A 7,205-nucleotide genomic window follows, 5' to 3' on the forward strand; every position below is an offset into this window, starting at 1 on the left:
ATTTAAGTCAATGATGATGAAATTGAAGATTCCTACCAACTTCCTCAGTCTGAGATTGAGCAAATATGTAATAAACATGCATTGATAATTACTAATGATTAGAATGTAAAAGAGGGAAACTAAAGGGAAAGATCAGTAGTTGGGAACTATGGCCTTGGTTATAAAAATTATGCTAGAGGTCACATGATAGAATTTTGTAAGGCTAATGACTTAGTCATTGCAAATACCTTTTTCAACAATAAAAAAAATGTGACTATACATACTAACTACATCAGATGGAATAAACAGGAATCAAATTGACTACATCTGTGGGAAAAGACTATGAAGGTATCCAATCACCAGCCAAAACAAGGTCAGGAGCTGATGGAACAGACCATCAATTGCTCATATGCAAATCCAGGCTGAGGCTGAAGAAAATTAAAACAAATCCATAAAAGCCAAAATATGAGTTTGAATGTATTCCATCTGAAGTTAGAGATTATCTCAAGAACAGATTTGGTGAATTCGACACGAATTACTGGATATTAGAAGAGTTGTGGGATCACATCTAGAACATTAGACAGGAAGAACACAAAAGGTAATTAAAAAGACAGGAAAGAAAGGAAAAATCAAAGTGGATTTCAGAAAAGACTCAGAAGCTATTGCAACTGAAAGAAACAATGGAGTAAAGTAGCAAACAGCTACGGGCAGTTCAAGGAGACAAAGTAAAGCATTATAATGAAATGTTGAAAGACCTGGAGTTCGAAAAACAAAAGTGAAAAGAAACAACACTCAGCATTTCTCTAGCTGACATGACAGAAGAAAACAATTCAAGCTTTGTCTTGAAATATTGAAGTATAGGTAATCATTGAACTGTTAACTACAAGGTTGGCATTTGAAATCCACCAGCGTCTCCTTGGAAATCCTATACAGGGCTGCTATGAGTTGGAACTGACTTGATGGCACGTAACAATAACAACAACATAGCAAAAGATTGAATGATGCAGAAAGCACCAATAGAAAATCAAAAGAATACATAGAGTCACTGTACCTAAAAAGAAAAAAAAAAAGGTTGATGATCAATTATTTCAAGAGGTATTAACCAAAAACAAGGCTCCAGGAATTGATGAAATTGATGGCAAGCAAATTTAAATGTTTCAACAAATTGATGCAACATCTGAGGTGCTCACTCATCTATACCAAGAAATTTAGAAGACAGTTTCCTGGCCAACCAAATGGAAGAGATCCATGTTTGTGCCCATTTCAAATAAAGACCCAACAGAATGTGGAAATTATCAAAACAACATCATTAATATCATATGCAAGTAAAAGTTTGTTGAATATAATTTAAAAATGACTGAAGCAGTACACCGATTACCCTGAAATTCAAATATTTCTATAGCCAGTTAAAGTAGAGAATTAATGTATTTTCCACAGGCCTTCAGATATGGAAGATTTTCTATTGACCACTGTCCTTTAAGCCCAGCCTCCAGTGTGGTTGTAATGCAGAGGTAATTACTTTTTGGCTCATAACAACACATCACATCTACTAAACTGCAAACTGTTCCTAAGTTTTTTCTTCATTAGTTTGTTTTAACGAACCCTCTTGAAGTCATAGATGTGAGGTTAGGAGGAAGTTACAGAGCAACATAGGTGACATGGGAATCTGGGTCACCTTTTCTTTTGAGATATTAATGGGATATTTATTGATCCCAATAGGGTGAAGAACTGAGTTGATTTGTAAATAACATTTTATTGTGTTTTCTGTGAAATTTTAAACAACAGATTCGTATACCATTTAATAATTTCTGCACAAATTATTTAGGGACATTGGTTACATTCTTCAATATGCATGAACATTCTTATTTCAGTTCTGGTTGTTCCATTTCCAGTAATCTAGTTTCCCTGCCTCCTTACACCTTTTCATCTTTGTTTTACAGTAAATGTTAACCACTTGGTCTCATACAGATAATTTTTAAAGGAGCAGAGTACTCACACAGTGGTATTCTTTATTTTGTGGGCAAGTCTGTTATTTAGCTAACAGGAGCCTCAGCAAAGAGTTTCATTTCAAAGTTTAAAAAAGTATCTCAGAACAATAGTCTTGGGGAGTTGTCTAGCCTCAACTTGTCCTATAAATCTGGCTTTTGAAAAATTTGAGGTTATTTTACACATTTTTTCTCCCATTCTATCAGGATCCATGTACTGTGGCGTTGATCAGAATGATTGTTTTTGTGGTCTCTGGATAGAAGAGGCTGTGGTGGTTCATGTAGATGATTAGTCCTTTTAGACTAGTTTCTTCTCAGAATCATGGGTGTCCCTTTTTTTTTTTTTACTTTCTCCCCTTTTTCTTAGGAGAGTAGAGACCAAGAATTACATCCTAGATAACTGTTTTCTAGCTTTTAAAACTCTACTCAACAGACTAGGATGTTGAACATAAATTTTATGTACTGTATTATGCCAATTGACCATGTTGTCCCACAAGGCTACAGTCCTAAGTCCACAAACCTATAAAACCACTCTGTGAGGTGTTTGGTTGTCTAAGAATGATCAATAACTGTGTCTCCTATATGCTTTACTATTTGAATTAAAATGTATGCATGCACACAAAAAGTAAATATACATATGTGATTGTTGCTTGATGGGGTTGGGTAGGTTCTGATTCATAGCAACCTTGTATATGAAAAATGGAACATGATCTGGTTCTAAGCCATTGCCACAATTCGTTCTATGTTTGAACACATTATTACATCCACTATGTCAATCCATCTCTTTCAGGATCTTCTTCTTTAAAAAAAAAAATTTTTAACCAGATCCTCTACTTTAGCAAGCATGACATCCTTTCCTAGAGACTGATGTCTCATGATAACATATCCAAAGTTTATGTTTCTAAGGAGCATTTTGGTCAGATTTTATAGCTCTTTTGGCAATCTCTGGTATATTCAATACTCATTGCCAACACCATAACACAAATGCATCAATTCTTTTTGGTGTTTCTTGTTCATTGTACAGCTTTCACATACATATGAGTCATATGAAAATACCATGGCTTGGGTCAGGTGCACCTTGGTCCTTAAAGGACATCCTTGCTTATAAACACTTCCAAAAGGTCTTTTGCAGTAGATTTTCCCAATGCATAGTTTGATTTCTAACTGCTACTTCCATTGGTGTTGGTTATGAATCAAAACAAAATGAAACCTTTGACAATTTCAACTTTCTCATTTATTGTGATGTTGCTTATTGGTCCAGTTGTGACGATTTTTGTTTTCTTTGTGTTGAAATGTGATTAATATCTATCAGTAAGTGCTTCAAGTCTTCTCTTTCAATAAGTGAAATAGATTCATCTGCATATTGCAGATTGTTAATGAGTCTTCCTCCAATCTTAATGCTATGATCTTCATATAATCCAACTTCTTTGTTCAACATTCAGATGAAGTAAGTATGAGAGTAAGTAAAAGAAATATTTCTACAAAATCCTATAAACCTTTACTGAACAAAAATCAAATTGTATAACAATTGATTTAAACACATTCTCCATCTATGGTTATACACTTCTGAAGGTGGTGTTTTCTTCTCTCTAACCTTTTCCCGAAGAATCCTGCATTCTTTGATTTACACCATGTCAAAATGGCAGTTTTGTCATCTTTCAGGCACTTAAATTGTATTCCTTTAAATATTATGTGCATTTTGGAAGCAAAAGGAAGTCTGAATGGGCAAGAGAGGTGAATGGCTAAACATTCCATAAGGTTTCTTATAGAACAGCCCTTGTTACCCTCAAAGAATGAGCAGGTTCATTGTTCTGAGGGGAAAGGTTCTTCAGTGTAACTTTCCTGGCCACTTTCTCATGAATACTGTTTTCATTTTTCTTGAAATTTCTTCAGGAAAATCCCCCATGATCATCCTGTGTTCTTCAAGAAAATCTATCAGGATTAACCCTTTGGAATTCCCCAAAATAGCTCTTTGCTTTTAATTGGTATGTCAGATTACCTCAGAAGCCATTATTTTTGACTGGACCTTATTTTTTGAAGGCATCTTACTGAGACTAAGAGAAGTGTATCGCTATGAGAACTTGTCTTCAGCCATGATCACAAAGACACAAACAGTTTGCAAAAGACCCTGCATGTATGAACTGGAATCTTAGTAGCAAATACTTTTTGACTTACTCTTGTATTTGTGCTAAACATTACTAAGGATGGATATATGGAATTATTAGACCCTTTTGTGCAAACATAGGCCAGAACTCTATTTGTCATTTGACCTCATAAATAATCATGACATTTATGGCATAATGTTCCCAGCATTGGTTCCAACACTTTTCAGATGTCATTTCAAAGGCTAGATTTTATTCTCAGAATAGCTAACTTAGCAAATATCTACAAATCATTTTGGGTCAAGATGAACATACTATTACTGTATGTATTTGTGGAACCATTGAAGAGTGTGATAACAATTATTCATCCACTATTCATTATGTGCTAGACCTGCTGATTGCCATAAATCTGGGAACTGAATAAGAGACATCAAATTTCATAGAAGTAGTTGTTGTCAATATTTCTCTTCAATTCTTGACTTACAAATATTTATTTTACAAATTAAACTCCTGTATATTTACCATGCCCCTAGGAACATTAGGATCTACTGTCTATAATAACAGGCTTTGTGGGTCAAAGGTCAAAGTATCTTTGTTACCCATTATGGTAATTTTATCCACTTGTTTTCTAACAGTAAATGCTTCCACCAGCTCTCCACTATTCTGGAATCATTCCCATTGATTCTCTGGAATCCAGCTTCATGACTGCACTTCCCAACTGTTGCTCTGGTTAGAAAGAACAACTGCATGGCAACATTTCAAAGATTGAGGCACCCTCCCACAAGTTCATTCCTTTTGACTTTAGTGAAACAAATGTCCTCAGCATCCTCCTAAGAAGCATATGTGTTGATGGGATCTCAGCTAGTACATAAAAAATTCATCCTGACATTTTCAGTTCTCTAGGCACTCTGACACTTCCTCAATACCAAACCTAGGGAAATCCGACATTACCATCTAATCCACTATTGTTGTTGTTGTTAGGTATCATTGAGTCAGTACTGACTCATAGCAACCTTATGCACAGCAGAACGAAACAGTGCTCCATTCTGGGCAGAAATGGCTACAAGCATACATTGACAGAGAACTTCTAGATGTTCAACTGGATTCAGAAGAGGCTGTGGAATGAGGGATATCATTACTGATGTCTGATGGATCTTGGCTGAAAGCAGAGAATATCAGAAAGATGTTTACCTGTGCTTCATTGACTACGCAAAGGTTTTAAGTTGTGTGGATCATGACAAGCTATGGACAACATTGAGAAGTATAAGTATTCCAGAACACTAATTGTGCTCATGAGGAATCTGTATGTGGACCAAGAGGCAGTTGTTCGAACAGAACATTGGAATCTACTATAGGCCATTATTATGTTCAAGCTTCTAGGAAACATCCCAATAGAAGACTAGATGACCTACAGCAGTCCTTGTCAGAACACTGAGTCATATATGTTGCAAATCAATAATGCCTGTCTAAGTGGTCCAGCATCCTTAATACCCATGCTCATTCAAAATTATCAAGTTTATAGTGGGAAAATTAGTCAGGTCCGGTAATTCTATTAGAACATAATCTGTTTAGCTCCAGGCCACTGAGTTAGGCCTCTGCACAATCCAAATAAGGAACTGCAAACCCTTTTCCAGAAGGTAAGGGTTTGTCATAAAGTATGACATGATGGCATGTCATAAAGTAACCAAGAATAATCTGGTAAAGCCTTGCTTCAAATGAAGTCATATTTTGTATTTCAAAAATGGAGTGACTCCTCTTCTGGGCAATGAGGAAGATGCTGCTTTTGCATCATGAATATTTCATTGGAATTTGGGTTTCAAGATTCTTAGGCTCATCCATCAAAATGGCCCCATCTTTGCTCTCAGGTTTCTTCTCTTTTCCTATTAGAGACTTGATTTTTTATATCAGAGATTTGTAAAGACTATACATTTATTCTCTTTTCTAGCATGTCATTGTTAGAAGGAGATTCTAGGACTCCTTTTCAATTAGTCTGTCATGAGATTATAAGCCAATAAACAATTTTCTATCAAGTGGATTCCAACTCATAGCAACTCTGTGTATGTCAAAGTAGAACTATGCTCTATAAGATTTTTTGTTTTGTTTTTGTTTTTAAGGTTTTTATTGCAGATTGAGTGAAAGTTTACAGGACAGATCATCAGTTTTACGTTCAACAAATCATACACCTTGTTTCATTACAATGATTATAAACCCCTCCATGTACCATCAGTTAACAGTATTTCTCTCTATCCACATTAGTTTTAAAAAACAAAAACAAAAAAGTCAGGCATATATAATAATTAACATCTCCAAAGGGCACACTATGCCAGTCTGCCTCCTGGCCACCAGCCCTTAGTCCCTCTCTTCCCATGAATCTAGAGTTCTCAGCCACTCCCCCATCTCCATGCCCCCATCTCTGCCTCCATCTCTGGCGTCTCTGCTTGTCTGGATAAGGTCCCACATTCTGCTTGTGCATTTCTCTCTTGATGGTCCTAGGGTCCTCTGTTTCTGGACTGTAAGATTAACCACTCCCCTGCTTTTGTTACAAAACTTTTACCTTTACAGTTGTGATGGTCGCAATTAGTCTCGATAACAGTTATTCACTATTGAATTTACGAATCTTATCCCCATCTCTTCACCAGACCCATCTAGACAAGGTGACAGCTATTCAGTGGGGACTCTTTCTTCTCCCCATACTCTTAAACTCCCTCTTGAAACCTTGTAACCAAGTCACTTTGTGCCTTTATCACCCCCTTATTTTAGGTAGCCAATGTCTAAGTTGTCCATTCCTATCTACCCTGTGTACAGAGGGGATAGCAAAGGTACTTGATGTGAAGACTCCTTCCCTCTCTGTTGATATTTAGAGTAACTACCTCTCTGAGTATAGGTCAAGTTCATCAAATTTTAGCAATCTACCCTTGTTTTCTTTATGAATTTTTGTTGTTGTTGTTGTTATCTTCCTCTAGTCGAGTTCTGATTATCGAGCCATCAAGGCTAGGTCAAATGGGTACTGTCTGCAAGTTTGGGTGTTCTTGTGCATCTCTCCTCACTTCATATCAGCTGGATGCTTCACTCTCAGCTCTAGCCCTCTGTGGCTATGTCCTTGTCCATGGGCTCAGGAGTCCTCAGGTCTCACCACACT

This window comes from Chrysochloris asiatica, unplaced genomic scaffold, assembly GCF_000296735.1.
Source record: "Chrysochloris asiatica unplaced genomic scaffold, ChrAsi1.0 scaffold00166, whole genome shotgun sequence".
NCBI classification, from domain to species: domain Eukaryota; kingdom Metazoa; phylum Chordata; class Mammalia; order Afrosoricida; family Chrysochloridae; genus Chrysochloris; species Chrysochloris asiatica.